This window comes from Lissotriton helveticus, chromosome 7 (genome assembly GCF_964261635.1).
Source record: "Lissotriton helveticus chromosome 7, aLisHel1.1, whole genome shotgun sequence".
Lineage (NCBI taxonomy): Eukaryota > Metazoa > Chordata > Amphibia > Caudata > Salamandridae > Lissotriton > Lissotriton helveticus.
Genome location: NC_136068.1, coordinates 1,388,844,588 through 1,388,860,744, shown reverse-complemented (window position 1 = coordinate 1,388,860,744; position 16,157 = coordinate 1,388,844,588). Strand labels below are relative to the sequence as shown.

Sequence of the window (16,157 nt, the reverse complement as noted above, 5' to 3'; positions counted from 1 at the left end):
GAGTTCTCAACCAATCAAAAGTGTTCATTTTAGATTATATGACCTAGTCTTACATCATTAGGAAACCAAAAGTGAAATGAACCAATGAAAAGTGTTATTACCAAGTCACATGACTTGCTGTGTTTACGTTAAGCGCTTTGCAGGGCCTCCCGGTTTGCTTCCAGAAACCTGCGCTTTGCGACTCGCTTCGCGTACCAGTTCGCTAACGTAGCACGTCATATGACGTATCACGCGACAACGTGAAACGTCATGCGGACGGGAGGCGTCACGATGTTGTTTTCTAACGCGGCACTTGCGGTAAAGAAACGTTTACCGGCTCGCGGTCTATTTCGCGGCATCAAGGTCAGCTAACGGGAAGCTTCCCGATTCGCGAAGCGGGAACGAAGAAAAAAAAATATTTTAAAAAAAAATTATTCATAAACATATAAAATATATTTTTGGATTTAAAGAAGAATACATTTTACAGCTACAGATATTAGCTGTTAAAAAACCAATGAAATTCACAGAAAAAACCATAGGTTATAGACCATATATAGTTAGGAATTAGCATTTACAAAACCTTGAAAATTCACTGAAAAAACCATAGGTTATAGACCATATATAGTTAGGAATTAGCATTTAGAAAACCTTATTTTACTCACACAAAACCATTGAAATTCCATATATAGTTAGTTGCACTAACTATATATCGCGCACCCGCAATCCACTGCTGATGATGTCACATATTACATCATTCATGACATGGTCAGTGACATCACTGATGACATCACTGATGACATCTCAAATGACATCACTGATGACATCATCTAGTGTCTGTGTGTTTTTGTAAAGTTTAAATACGTTTTACATATTGAAGAATGAGTGGATGTATGGAAGACTGAGTGTGTGTGTGGCTGGCTGGGAGGTGTGTGACTCTGTGCATATCAATGTGTACTTGTATCAGTGATTGTATAAGAGAGTAAGTATGTGTTAGTATATGTGTGAAAAGTATGGTGTTCTGTGTTTAACTATAGATGAGGAAATCGAAGTGTGATTGATTCTTCACAGGACTGACTAGGTGTATGAGTGCATATGATAGTGTTCTAATAATAACTGACTGTATGTATGAGTAATTGTATGGGTGAATGAGTGAATGTGTGTGTAGACGTACGAATCAGTGAGTGCGTATGTAGTAACTGGTATTGGTGTGTCATGATGTCATCAGTGATGTCATTTGAGATGTCATCAGTGATGTCATTTCAGATGTCATTAGTGATGTCATCAGTGATGTCACTGAAGTATGGTGTTCTGTGTTTAACTGTATAGATGAAGAAATGGAAGTGTGATTGATTCTTTACAGGACTGACTTGGTGTGTGAGTAACTCCATGGATGAGTGGCAGTGTGTGACTGTCTGCATAGGTGTATGAGTGCATATGATAGTGTTGTAATAATGAGTGACTGTATGTATGAGTGATTGTATGGGTGAATGAGTGAATGTGTGTGTAGACGTAGGAATCAGTGAGTGCGTATGTAGTAACTGGTATTGGTGTGTCATGATGTCATCAGTGATGTCATTTGCGATGTCATCAGTGATGTCATCAGTGATGTCATTTGAGATGTCATCAGTGATGTCACTGACCATGTCATGAATGATGTAATATGTGACATCATCAGCAGTGGATTGCGGGTGCGCGATATATAGTTAGTGCAACTAACTATATATGGAATTTCAATGGTTTTGTGTGAGTAAAATAAGGTTTTCTAAATGCTAATTCCTAACTATATATGGTCTATAACCTATGGTTTTTTCAGTGAATTTTCAAGGTTTTGTAAATGCTAATTCCTAACTATATATGGTCTATAACCTATGGTTTTTTCTGTGAATATATATATATATATATATATATATATATATATATATATATATATATATATATATATATATATATATATATATATATATATATATATACTGCCCCCAGAACCTGGCCTCTTGTGCCTAACTCCCTTTGTTATCAAGTTTAGATCAGCAAAGCACCTGTGCCTTCTGTTGCAGGAGGCCACGGTATTCATCTCTTGCCATTTCAATTTGGGAGGCTAAGTGGGCGTCTGGTTGTGTGGCCTATCGGGGTAACCAGATTTCCAGTGCGGCTCAGGGTTGCGACTGTCCCGATCTTTCTTCTTCCCGGTTACATAGGCAATGAGGAGGCCCTATATTACTGTTTTATATGTTTCCCACAGGCAAGCCCTAGACTCCATAGACCCCTCATTGTCCTGAAAATAGAAGTCAGGCACCTTCTGGGCAAACCTTTTGGAAGACCAGTCCGTCATCACTCAGGGGTCCAATTTCCAGCCTGATACCATGTGGGGAGTGCGCTGTATGAGTCATGAACTTAGCAGCATATGATCTGAAATGCGCCAGGCAAAATAATAAATTTATCACAGAGCCCTGTGTGGCGTATTGGGAGTAGAAAGTATTCTAGGCGTGACATTGATTGCATGGCATTTACTGCAAACGAGTACTGTTGCGCCCCGATGTAACACTCGCCAGGGTTCTGCCAGACCCATGACCATCAGGAATGTGGCTAGTCGGGTATCATCTTTGGGGGCCCACAACCTCTGCTTCAGTAAACTATGAAGGGTCAGATTCATGTCTCCACCGTCCACACGAAGGGCCTCCGGGAACTTTGGGATACAATCAGGCATAGATTTGAGGCCTGGTGACTGCACGCTGGATGGAAGGTACCACACGGTGACAACTTTCCTCTCCTTGTAGTTCACCAACCACTGCTGCCCAGCACCCCTGTGGATCAAGTCTGTGTCACCAGATATCGTAGTGATTTACGTGCCCGAATACATTTACTCCAAAAGCCTGTGGTGAAGCCTGAGCGAGCAAGCAGTGTATACCAGCTCCTGCCCAGAAATGTGCAACTATTGCCTAGTAGGTGATTTTCTTGCAACAAAACCAGGTCTGGGGAACACCTTGCTAGATATTTCATTAGCATTTCTCTGTTGAGCTTGCTCCCCAACCCATTAACGTTCCATGAAAGGATTGTGAGGGACGCGTGTTGATCAGTGTGCACGCACTGTGTTGACCATGATGGTATTTGGCATAGTGTGTCTGAAGACCAACCCTCTGGGTTATTCAACGACTGCATGTGCATCTATTCCCACCCAACTTGCCCCTGAAGATCCTGCACAATGCCCCACCCTCCCTGTCTCCTCGTGCGGTACCCGACTCCACTGCTCCAACATTTTGTGGTCAAATCAATGATAGTAACCAAGTATAGAACGGATACATGTGTACAGGACCAGACCCGCAGGCCAGACAGTAATATTACAGCCCTTGACTTATCACAGTGGGACCCCTAGTTCAAGGCCTTCAAATAATTTTGCCCACCGTCACTGTTGTCGATTTGTGGAGAAAGTATTGCGGCGGGCCCCCTTTCATAGGGAGCTGCCGGTGTGGATCTTAGCCCCGGTGCTCCGGATGGAGGAGAATGTGTCCTTCCGGGAATGGCGGGACGGCGGATGTGAGACTCTAGCAGACCTCTATCCAGATGACTCCTTCATGTCCTTTGAGCGTGCCACGGAGGCCTTTGACTTGAGCAGGGGACAATACCTGCACTACAGGGGACTCCAGGAGGTGGCAAAGACGACCTGGCCTCAGTTCCCAGAGGCGCCTCCACTGACTCACACCCTCAACATCCTCCTCTTGTGTGGTAGAGGAAAGCGGCTGATCTCCTTATTGTACTCAGCCATGCGTCAGGATTCGGCCCCGCCGATTGCGCCGTCCTGGGCGGCCTGGGAGGCGGACATGGGGATAGCTCTGGAGCCAGGACAGCGCAAACGTATTGGGCTCCTGACCCGGAAAGTCTCGTGTAGTGCACGGTTCAAGCTGATCCACTTTAATTTTGTCCATCGCACCTATATGACCCAGGTCTCCCTGAATCGCATCTCTGCGGATAGGCGGGACAACTGCCCTAGGTGTGGGGCGGAGAGAGCTGGATTCTTCCATTTGGCTTGGGAGTGCCCACAGGTCGGTAGCTTTTGGACCGAGGTGGTGGACCATATTGGCCGTGTTACGAGCCTCCGGATTGCCCTGGATCAGCTCCATTGTCTCCTGGCTCTGGTACCCAAGCCCAAAAAAGAGGAATTTGTCCTACAAGTTTCTACAGTTGTTACTGGTGTTGGCAAGGCGGCGCGTGGCTATAACTTGGATGGGGCAGAGGGCCCCCGAGGTATTCCTCTGGCTTAGGGATGTTAGAGAGTGGACCCTGGCTGAGGAGACGCATATGCAGGGCACGCGCCGCGATGCAAGACTTCAGGAAGACTTACTTGCTTGGAGGATGATGTGAGCAGAGGGGTTGCCTGATGATGACTCGGATGCCACTAGTGCCGAATTGTTCACCCCTGAGGGGTCTGGATCCGAGGAGGATGTGGAGGGTGGCGGGATGGAGGGCCATGTCTCGGGGTAATGCCCTGCTGGGCGCGCACTAATGTTCCCTATCATATAACCCTGTGATTTGTCTTGATTCCATGAGGATTGCTTCTCAGTGTGCTGTCTGCACCTTATCGGGACCCGAGTAGATAACCTGACTTTTGCACGTACTCTATTACTGATGCCATGTACGGGGGGGTTTGTTTGTTGTTCTATACTAGACTGTGTTTCTATTGAAAAATGTATCTATTCTGAAAGATAGGAGTGGGGCTCCATGGAGGACGTAGGAGAAGAAATACATGAAAACCAGCGGATACTGGAGATGTACGTGTACTGTATGCAAACGACTATGATTATTTTGTGGCATTTACCGACTTTACGCCGCCCGGCCTCCGGGATGTGGGCCACATGGCTGTGCATTATCCTGAATGTTGCATGTGGCTAATTTCACCTCTCGGTGCTTCCGAGAGGTTATACCCGATTGTGTCTCCTATGTTTTCCGCAATAAACATATTTAAAAAAAAAAAAAGAATGATGATGGATTAAACCCAGATCAGTTGACTGGGGTTGAGTGTTTGATTTGCTCAAGCACTCCGTCCATCATCCCCTTTGGTATCGCTTTGTTCGCCCTGAGTTGGCAGGGTATGCCCAGTCGTGGCTCACTTTACCACTGGATTCAAGATCGCCTGGCTGATGAGGATTATGAATCCAAAACCGGTCCCAGGATGCTTCTTTCCGGTCCAGGGAAGACATGGCTTGCCATTTCGGGCTGGACTGTTCCTATGAGGCACAGGGTCCGACTGATTTGCATATGGCCATGGCTGAACTGGGGTGGTGGAGTGAGCTAAAGAATGATGATGGATTAAACCCAGATCAGTTAACTGGGAGTGAGTGTTTGATTTGCTCAAGCACTCCGTCCATCATCCCCTTTGGTATCGCTTTGTTCGCCCTGAGTTGGCAGGGTATGCCCAGATGTGGGTCCCTTGCTCACTCTACCACTGGATTCATGATAGCCTGGCTGATGAGGATTATGAATCCGAAACCGGTCCCAGGATGCTTGTTTACGGTCCAGGGACAACATGGCTTGCCAGTTCGGGCTGGACTGTTCGCATGAGGCACAGGGTCAGACTGATTTGCATATGGCCATGTCTGAACTGGGGTGGTGGAGTGAGCTAAAGAATGATGATGGATTAAACACAGATCAGTTGACTGGGGGTGAGTGTTTGATTTGCTCAAGCACTCCGCTCATCATCCCCTTTAGTATGGCTCCATTCTTCCAGAGGGCAGTGCCCTCCCGCCTCTCATTATCCCAATGTCCGCAGAATCTCCGTCTACCTCCTGGGCTCTCACCGTGGCTCTCTGCTGGGGCCTGCAGGGTCGAGCCTGGTTTGCGGGCAACTCTTGCATACCAGGGCCCCAGGTCATAACAGTCTCCTACAGCTTGTGCTCTGCTTCGATTCGCTGCCCATGCCACTCTTGGGCAGTGCACATTTATAAAACAAACTGAGGTGTGAGAATAAATTGCAGCAATTATTTCATCAAAATGATTACTTCAGTTAATCATTGGTCGAAATCTAAATTTCATACATTGTTTATTTAAACACATCCATAAGTATTCTCAAATGTTTTCGTACTAGGAACACCAATACTGTATGGTGTAGTTTCTAAAACATTCAAATCAAACATTTACACAAAATCAATACAAAACATCACAAAAAAGAGCCATCCAAAATTTGACATAAAAACTCTTCTTCCAATAGATGTAGAATAAAGGCTGCGCTTGAAATTTTATGCACAATCGCAGTGACCGATAGTCTGATTTGCCTGTACACGTATGCGAAGTAAAAAATCCTTTCTTCCGTATTTGATGATGTGTACAGGGTACTTAATACATGGATGTTATACTTCAAGAGACTTCTTTTGAAGGGTGTTGACACGTTTCGGCCTTTGGCCTAGTGCAAGCAGGATGCAGATAAGTGGCTCCTCCACTCCAAGGGAGATGCTGTCTGTATTTGAAGTACTGGCAACTGTCCAAGGGTTTTGGAGGAGCACAGCTGCAGGATGAGTCAGGTGTTTGCAACTGTCAAGACAGGAGCGGGCAGGCAGGGTTTGGCGCCAAAAGTCCATAGCAGTCTTCAGTTCTTGCGTTGACCAGCTCTTCTATGTCTTCCTCTTCTTTAGTTAAGTCCAATCTAAATATCTGGTGTCAGGGGAACACCTATATATTCAATTTACGGGTCTTCCAGGTCTGCCGAGATTGCATATCAAAGGCGGCAGAGGCCTTGAAGCCTCTGGAATTGGTATGCTGACCTCTTGCCAGAGCAGGCATTGTTCCTGACCTCTGAGAGCCAGGCTCTCGCCTCCTAGGGGGTCCGAAGCACTCTGTGGTGGCAGGTTGGACTGCCAGCACACTAGACTACTAATTTAATTTTTTTAAACATATGTTATTATATTTTTTCATCGTATTCAAAAGACATAGTTGGTATTTCCATGGCACACTAGACTACTAGTAGTGATCAGGAGGTACCTCTAAGATTCTCTCTGGTTGCATGTATTAATAAATCCATCGCTGAAATTAGTGGGTGTTTATTAGTATAAGGTGTTTGATATCAAACACCTCTGGTTTTAGTGAAGCCATCATGTAGCTGGGGAACTCGTTATCACCAGTGCCCAACACATATACTGAAGATGCCTTCCCTGTTCACATGTAATTTTTAAGAATCGACTTAGATATCACAGGGTCATAGCTGCTTAGGCATATATATATATATATACATATATATTTCCACATGCTGCAGCCCTTAGGGATCATCCTTAGTACCCATACCCTAGGTATCAGAGGTACCATTTACTAGGGACTTACAGAGGTGCTGAAGGTCTTGCCAATAGGGAAACAATTGTACAGTTTTAGGGAAAGAGATCTGGCACTGGGGGCCTGGTTAGCAGGAACCTAGTGCACTTCTGTCAAAATTGCATCAGATACTAGGCAAAAAGTAGGGGATGACCATGTCAAAAAGTGTCACTTTCCTACAGTTTGTTACTACTGGTAAAAGAGAGGAAGGAATAGAGGAAGTGTTGAAGTGGTTTGAATAAATGGCTGGACAGCTGTCTGTGGAGAATGGTTTCAAGTTTAAGGGGTCTAGACTAGTACCGCCTGAAAATTAAAAAAGGAATTAGTAGACTTAGCCATTGAGGATCAACAAGGAATACGTCAATCTAAATGGAGGCAGAGTTCTTCTTACAGGTGTTCAGGGATGGATATCATGATGGAGAGGACTGTTAGAGATTGTGTTCACTGCAGATTCAGTGACAAGTCCAAAATAATTCAAACTTCACCAATGATTTGTAGAGATCTGCCCAGTGAACCATTGAAGTAGACAGCATTCAATATTTTAAGTCCTATTCATTAGGAGAAATGCCCATTTACCTCTTGGAGTTGGTGGATACATATTCTCATTGGGCAGAGGTATGTGTGGTACCAAATATATCCACAGCATTTGTGTTATGATTCCTTTGAGGAATAATTGCTCATGAGAGTCATCTGAAAAGCATAATGGGCTGCAGTTGCTTTCGAAGGAGATGGCAAAGTTCCTGGAGGTGAGAATTTGTCAGACAAAAGTGCCCTAAATCAACCACAAACCAAAGGTCTGGTTGAAAGGAAGCCATTGAGTTGAACAAGCCTAGTGCCGGGAATTGGAAAGACATAGGATTCAAATAAGTGGAGTAATACAGGGTTACGCCTCACACTACCAGAAGTATAACGACATTTGAATTGTTTAGGAGAGGAAAATCCTGCACTGATATATTCACCCAGGGTCCTTGAGAAGTCTGGTCAAGATGTAAGTATTGAAAGCATGAACAATGTCAGTATCGTAAAAGAGTTTGGGGAGCCAGCCAAAAGCCAGAATGTGATGGCCACGCTCGAATTCCACTTTGAGACGGAGAGTCAGGGTAGAGAAGTAAAGGGGAAAAGCATTTCAGGAGTATGGCCCGGATCGGCGCTAGCCTTAAAAGGAAAATGTGCATTTGCTTGTGTCACATTTTGTGTGTGTAATAAATACTGCTCGTTAGACCTAGCATTCTCTGCGTGGTATTACCCCACTGTTTTGCCTTCACGCCCTTGCTGTGTTGAACCGCTTTTTGTTGGCATTAGGACTCTGTGCACTGTCTCTAAGCTAACCTTAAGCGGGACACACCAAGGAGCACGGGCGGTCCTCATGGTATGCCTATAGCTGCCCGTAACCTGGTCTGAGCAGACCTATTTGTTTTAGCCTACCCTGCTGTTAATAATTGCTTGCACTGAATATGTAAAATTAGTTTGAGCCTACCCTGCTGCTAATAATTGCGTGCACTGAATATGTAAAATAGTTTTTTAACTGATACAACTGCTTTTATGTGAAATACAGTAGTTTTAATTACTGATTGCACTTTGGGGAAAGCACGGGGAGAACTTGTTTGTCTCACCTACTTCCACGATCTTTTCGCAGTAAATCCACATCAGAGCCCTTCCGCTTTCCTAAACGCGGTCTAGTGCTTGGGGGGCAGGGGAGGTGGGAGTACAGCTGCTGCACAGCAGAGCTGATTGGTTGGTGGGCAGAAGGGGTCAGCTTAACTGCGACGCTGAAGTGAATGCGCACTGGCGTCTAAGGCAAGCCCGTCTGCGCCCGTTCACGTCCGTCCGGGTCCAGGGGCCAGAGCCCCTGGTCCAGCAATTAGATATGAAAAATTGAAAAATTAAATTTGTATAGCGCCGAAACTACCCGGAGGCCTCGCAGCGCTTACATTGATTGTAATACTGAGCTGGCCGCGGGGTTACCGAGTTTTGGTGTACAGATGTGTCTTCAGCGCTTTCCTAAAAGCCATCCTGTTGGGGATCCCTCTAAGGGCAAGAGGGAGGGAATTCCAGAGCCTGGCGGCCGTGTGGGAAAAGGAGCAGCCACCCCACCTAGCTTTGTTAATCTTTGTTGTAGTTGCTAGATGCAATGATCCGGAGCGAAGGGCTCTGGGGGGAACATAAGGCAGTACTAAAGGAAACAAGATGGCCGGGCCCGTTCGATGAAAAGATTTGTGGACAATGCACATGGCCTTGAACTGAGCTCTGGCGGCGACTGGAAGCCAGTGAAGATCGTACAAGGCGTGCTTAGCAGACTGCCAGCGAGGGATGTTGTACAGTAGGCGGGCGGCACAATTTTGGGTGACCTGGAGCCTGTGGGTCACAGCTACCGGTGCTCCCAGATATAGCGCGTTTCCATAGTCCAGGCGAGAAAGGATATTACGCATTAAAACTGCAGTCCCTAGCCACAGGTAACTATGCGCTTAACAACAATGTCATAGCTAAATTGAGAACCGAAAACATTTTGCGACAACGGCACAGATAGCCATACGAGTTTGAGGCCAGCACCTCACAATAGCATCAAGCCGGGGAACCATCCTGGCTTAAAAGTAGCATTCTTGAACACATATTCTCTACAGAGACACCACCTGGAGATCTTTGCGCTCCCTCAGGAGGGGGATATTGACCTTCTGGCACTTACGGAAACCTGGTTAGGTGATGCATCTGTCCCTGATATCATCGCTGCACTCCCAGGTGACTTTGACGTCCTCTGGCACAACAGGCAAGATAACAGGAGAGGAGGGGGAGTGGCGATCCTTTTCAACACTAGGATCATGGCCACCAACATAATAGCAGACAGCGTGGATAATACAGATATGCTAGGAGTTAAAATCTCCTCTAAATCCTCCTGCCTCCTCCTGGTAGTCTACTGCTCCCCGGAGGTAACCCCTGGTGTAAACGATCATTTTGCTGAGACCATGTCTGACCTCAGTACACAGTACCAGCGACTCGTGGTGGTCGGAGACTTTAACTACCGCTTGGAAAAAACACAACGAGAGCTGCATGCCAAGCAGCTTGACATGGCAATGTCCTCCATGGGGCTCCATCAACTGGTGGATCGCCCAACCCACATTAAAGGGCACACCCTAGACCTGGTTCGGTCCTCTAACCCACAGAACAGGCTAACGAATATTCAGCCCTGCGCCTGGTCTGACCATTCATTAATCTCCTGCTGTGTTCCGACGGATAGTCCATTTTCACAACTCCCTCTTGTGTGGAGAAAAGTGCGGAGTTCGAATAAAATTCGGGCTGACAACCTAGTGGACACACTACAGAGGTTACCCTCACCCAAATTCGAGGAAGGCAACATTGACTCAGAAAGCGAAACCCTCAGTAACACTCTACAGTCTGCTATTAAATAAGTAGCACCAGAACGCAGAGAAAGAATTAGACATAAAGGCATGAGGGCCCCCTGGTTTAATGAGGTACTGATGGAAAGTAAACAGAGCCTCCGCCAAGCCGAGAGATGGTGGAGGAAAGCTTACGACCCCGCTGAGCTAACAACCTATAAATCTCTACTCACACTTTATAAAAAATCCATCATATCCAGGAAAGCTGAGTATTATGAAGCACGAATCACAGACGCGCCAAACAAACAAAAGGAGACTTTTAAGATCTTAAAAGAACTCAGCACAAAGATGCAAAATCCGCAGCAGCACCCACAGACTAACATTCTACAGTCCTTTTTCCTCCAGAAAGTAACAGACATCCTCCTGGAGATTGAAAACACCCCCATCACCATGAGCTCCCTGGAGCGGACTACACCCCAACCCCTCTCTTGTCATCATCTCACTAGCTTCCCACAACTGGAACCAAGGTCTTTGATGCTCCTGATGAATGGCACTAAATCAGGCTCCCCTGCCAGCCGAGGACCTTCAGGATGGCACTTCCTGTCCTGGAAAGCCAGATTCTCACCCTCCTGAATAATTCCTTGGCGACTGGCCAGGTCCCCTCAAACTTGAAGGAGGCTAGAGTTACTCCTCTATTAAAGAAACCGGGGGCAAATAGGGTCGAGCTCAAAAATTGTAGGCCTATCTCCCAGCTCCCTTTCCTGGCGAAGGTTATTGAGCAACACGTCTGAAGACAATCTCCGCGTTCCTGGAGAAACACGAGCTATTCCAATCTCACCAGGCAGGTTTCAGAGCCCACCATAGTACGGAGCTGGTCATGCTATCAGTACTGGACGAATTTAGGATTAAGGCTGACAACAAAGAATCATGCGCCCTGATCTTATTAAATCTTTCAGGGCGTTCGATACGGTCAGCCACACAAAACTACTGACCCGGCTGGGCCAGGGCATTCGGGGGCAGGCCTACAAATGGTTAGAATCCTTTCTATCAGGACTGTCGCAGAGGATCCAACTGGGCGAGCAGGTAACGGAAAAGGGCAACACCTCTTGCAGGGTCCCTCAAGGCTCCGCACTGTCCCCTCTCCTCTTTAATATATACCTACAGCCTCGGGTGGCCACGCTAGCCAAAATGGACTGCCGAGTATTTAACTACGCGGATGACAACCAACTCATCCCGAGGATCGATAATTAGGCCCATGCCCAAAAGTCAACCCAGAACATCCTCAGGTTCACATTAAACTGGATGACTGCCAACTCCCTAAAAATCAACCCAGACAAAACTGAAGTCCTAGCCATCTCAACAAAAACAACCCCTGGAGCAATCAGTTCTAGCCCCAAGAGTTGGGGGCCACTCCCAGCCCAGAACCCGTTGTGAAAAGCTTGGCTTTAAGATAGATCGACTCTGAGCTCTCTATGACCAACCAAGTCAATTCTGTGGTCAAAACATGTATAGGTCTTCCAAGACAGCTGAGGAAACTGGTTCCGCTTCTCTCAGTCTCGTCATTGAAAACTATTGTATCTGTACTATTGTTTCGAGACTTGACTACCGCAACACGCTTTATGTCGGGCTTCCCCAGAAACTCACTAACAAATTGCAGCTGGTACTGAACAACGCAGCCAGGCTGATCTTTAGGCTGCCCAGAGGAACTCATGCCACTTCTTTGCAGCGCAAGTTGCATTGGCTGCCTATCAAGCAAAGAGCGAAGTTTAAGGGACTGTGCTTTACCCACAAAGCTCTACACGGTCACGCCCCATGGTACATAAAAGAACGCCTACTCAAATATGTGCCAGGGCGCGCACTGTGTTCAGCTGACCTGCCCACGATGTAACACCACATCCAAAGGGGGACGAGCGTTCTCGGTCCTTCTGCCACAACTTTGCAACCAGTTGCCTGTTACTCACCGTACAGAACCCGGTCTTCTTCCCTTTCGGAAACAGCTAAAAACTATTATTTTTAGGGAAGCATTAGATACGGCCTAAGACCTTTCAGTGCCATGGAGACAATCCCCGCCTTTAACTGTGTTTTACTTCTTCCAAAGCGCTAAGAGACCTGTCGGTGTACACGCGCTATACAAGAGCAAACTAACATTAACCTTTGGCAAAATGCTTGTGTTCTCTCCTTTAAAAATGGTAAAATTGGAATACACCCAATTGGCAAGATCAATTTACTTATAAGTACCAAGTAAATGGTACAACATGTACTCAGGGCCTGTAAATTAAATGCTACTAGTAAGGGGCAGCCCTCAATATGCCCCCCAGTAAAGAAGTCTTGCAAAACATGTCTCGGGCCTGCAACTGTAGCCTGTAGTGCAGTTTCAAACAACCATTTCAACCTGGAGAAATAAACCTTTTGCCAGGCCAAAGGCTTCCTTTTCAATGCATATAAGTCACCACTAACGTAGGCCCTAAAGGGTCACAGGTCAATGTGTATGGTATTTAAAAAGTAGGACATGTGGGAGTGTGGCCAGGGAAGAGACCAGCCAAGCTGTGTTTCTCCTCAACTCCATCTTGGAGCCCCTACCTATGTCGTAAAGGTGAAGTGAAGCCTAACAATACCGGCAAAGGGACAAGCCCCGACAGCTCCTGCAACTGTTTTTTTTATTGAGTTTAATTGACAGTACATAGAAGTGTGGCAAAAAGAACAAAACATACGAAAAACAATATGTTATGTTATGTTATTTTTATTTGTAAAGCGCGTAGCTGCCACAGCCAAGCGGCGTCCCAGCGCTATGGTGGACAGAACAACACAACACAGTGGAGGACCATACCAGAAACAGAATACTATTAAACCAAGGTGAAGAGAAATGTCTTCACGGCTTTCCTGAAAGGCAGCAGGTCGGGAATGGAACGGATGTTAACAGGTAGTGAGTTCCAAAGTTTTGCTGCCAGAACACCAAAAGAACGGCCGCCAATTCTGGCTTTTTTAAAGCGAGGAATCTTAGCCAAGAATTGTCCAGTAGAGCGTAATGCTCTGGCCGGGGTGTAATAGGAGATAGCTTGAACAAGAATAGGGGGCGAGGCAGCCTTTAGGATCTTGAACACCAAGCACAAGGCTTTGAACTTAATCCTCTGCCCAACGGGCAGCCAATGTAGATCGGAGATGGTACGCCTAGCAGAGCAAAATTTAGGCAAGCCGACCAACATTCTGGCTGCCGCGTTCTGCACGCGTTGAAGCCGAGTCAGTTCAGCTTGGTTGACACCTAGGAGAAGGGAGCTGGCATAGTCCAATCTGGACAAAATCACAGCTTGGAGAATGAGTTGCCTAGTAGAGGCATCAAAAAACTTAAAAATAGGTCTAAGGCTCTGAAGAGCCCCAAAACAGGTCCCCGCAACTCTTTTCGTATGGGGGTAAAGGATAGATTTGAGTCCAGCCAAATGCCCAGATTCTTTACCTCTGTCACCGGAGTAGGTGCTTGGCCCAATTCCTCTGGCCACCAACAGTCTCCCCATAAATGAGCCTGTTTGCCCAGGACTTGAACTTCGGTTTTAGAAGCATTAAGCTGGAGACAGTTATCTGTCATCCAACTAGCCACGTCCTTAAGGGCTGCCTGGAACTTAGAGGCTTCAATTATCGTGTCCCCATTTAGTGCCACCGCTAGCTGAGTGTCATCAGCGTATGATACCATGGTTAAACCCCATTTTTTAGCAACAGCAGCTAGCGGCTGCACATATAAATTAAACAGGGTCGGACTAAGTGCCGAACCCTGCGGGACCCCTTGAGGGATGTGGCAAGAAACAGATTCGAATGGAGGAGTAGAAACCTTAAAAGTACGCTCAGCCAAAAATGAGCGAAACCATTCGAGAACTGTGCTCTCCACACCAGCCTCTTTTAAACGTTGGAGAAGGACAGTGTGCGAAACAGTGTCGAAAGCGGCACTGAGATCCAGAAGGATCAGTGCCGCAGTCTGCCCTAAGTCCAACAACTTCTGCAGATGTTCTACCATCGCTAACAGAGCTGTCTCTGTACTATGGCCTGCGCGGAAGCCGTTCTGAGATGGATCTAAGACGCCCAGATTTTGTAGATGACAAGATAGGATTTTGTTGGCATGGGCCTCAGCCAGCTTGGAGATCCAGGGGAGAAGAGAGATGGGCCTATAATGTTCTGGCTTAGTCGGGTCTAGAGTAGGCTTCTTTAGGATCGGGATGACCGTGGCCTGCTTCCATTTGACAGGTACAATCCCAGAGGAAAAAGATAACCTGACAAGGTCAAGCAAAGGAGGAAGGCAGAATTCAGCAGATTCATTAAATTGTGCAGGTCTCAAAGGGTCCGCGGGTGACCCTGATTTAACTTTCAAGTTACATCTCCCAACTCGGTGAACCATACCCCTGCCATGCGCAGTGTTACTATTACAACAATACATATTCAGTGCTTCATGTAAAACATTTTTCAATCTGCAGTGCATACTCCTTTTACTTATAAAAAACGACTGCCCAGGTCCATTTTGCATCTGGGGTTTGGCTACTCATGTCACTAGGCACGCGTATACATGTGTTCATGCCGGTATGTTACGCAATTACTACCTCAAGTATCTCTTGTCTGTGGCAGCATGGGGTACCGGAGTGTCCCGTTATCTATCTTATGGAGCTATGTCCTCTTGAGCTCTGGCCCTCTCATGGTCTTCCGGGGTGGCTACTATACTTGCAGTTGAGGAGAGCAGATATGTTTTCAGGGGATCTCATATATCTCTGGGCCTAGAAGTGGGCGGGAGCAGTTCAGCATAGCTAAGTGATTGCTCCTGCCATATTGTGAGATCATGCAACAATCCTTAAATTTGGGGGCACAGTCCCGTCCCCATCTGCTTGCTACTTTGCGGATAGCAATCAGGAAACTTAATGCCGAATATTTCTTGTATACTGTGTCTACACTGTACTACTATTTGCTGTTAAAACCTCTGTCTGTTTGCAGCAGAACTCCCATTGTTTGTCCGTCAGTTGTAGCCCCAAGTCAGTTTCCCACTCCAAGCGGGCTGTCAATGCAGGGTTTCATTGCGTTTTGTGTGTGATGATAGATGCGTGAGGTGACATGTAAGGGAGGTTCAGCCTGTAGGAGCACATGAAGCGGTGGCAGTGTAGGAGGTCTGTGTGAGAATGCTGGTGTGGCTGCTTTCACACTTTGCCTTAAGCTCCTGCCACTGGTTGAACCAGCAACAGCAACCGGAACCCCCTCCGGACCCCGAAAACCCCTACAATCGGCTTCTGAGAGACATCTCCAGCAGCAGGTAAGCTGGCAGCCGCTAGTGAACAGGAGAGATGCCGGCCCTGAGGCGTCCACCTGAGAAATAAGGCGAGCTGCTAGCCGCTGGAGGCCATCCCCTTGTGGCATCAGGTGAAGGCCACGTACACAAAGGTGCCCTGGATGGCTCTGGAGGCCGAACTGGTCCCTGTTGCACTGGGCAGCAGGACAAGGCCAAGAGGCCCGGCGGTTGGCTGTGAACAGTTGCGAGCGGGGACAAGGAATCTACCCGATGACGTGAACCCCCAAGGGCCTGGATGT

At 46.8% G+C, this 16,157-nt stretch overlaps 1 protein-coding gene across 3 annotated transcripts in view; it reads right to left on the bottom strand.

Moving 5' to 3' along the window:
• LOC144770305 (ketosamine-3-kinase-like) overlaps nt 1-16,157 on the bottom strand; it is a 246,190-nt gene that overhangs the window by 180,408 nt on the left and 49,625 nt on the right. The window lies entirely within an intron of this gene.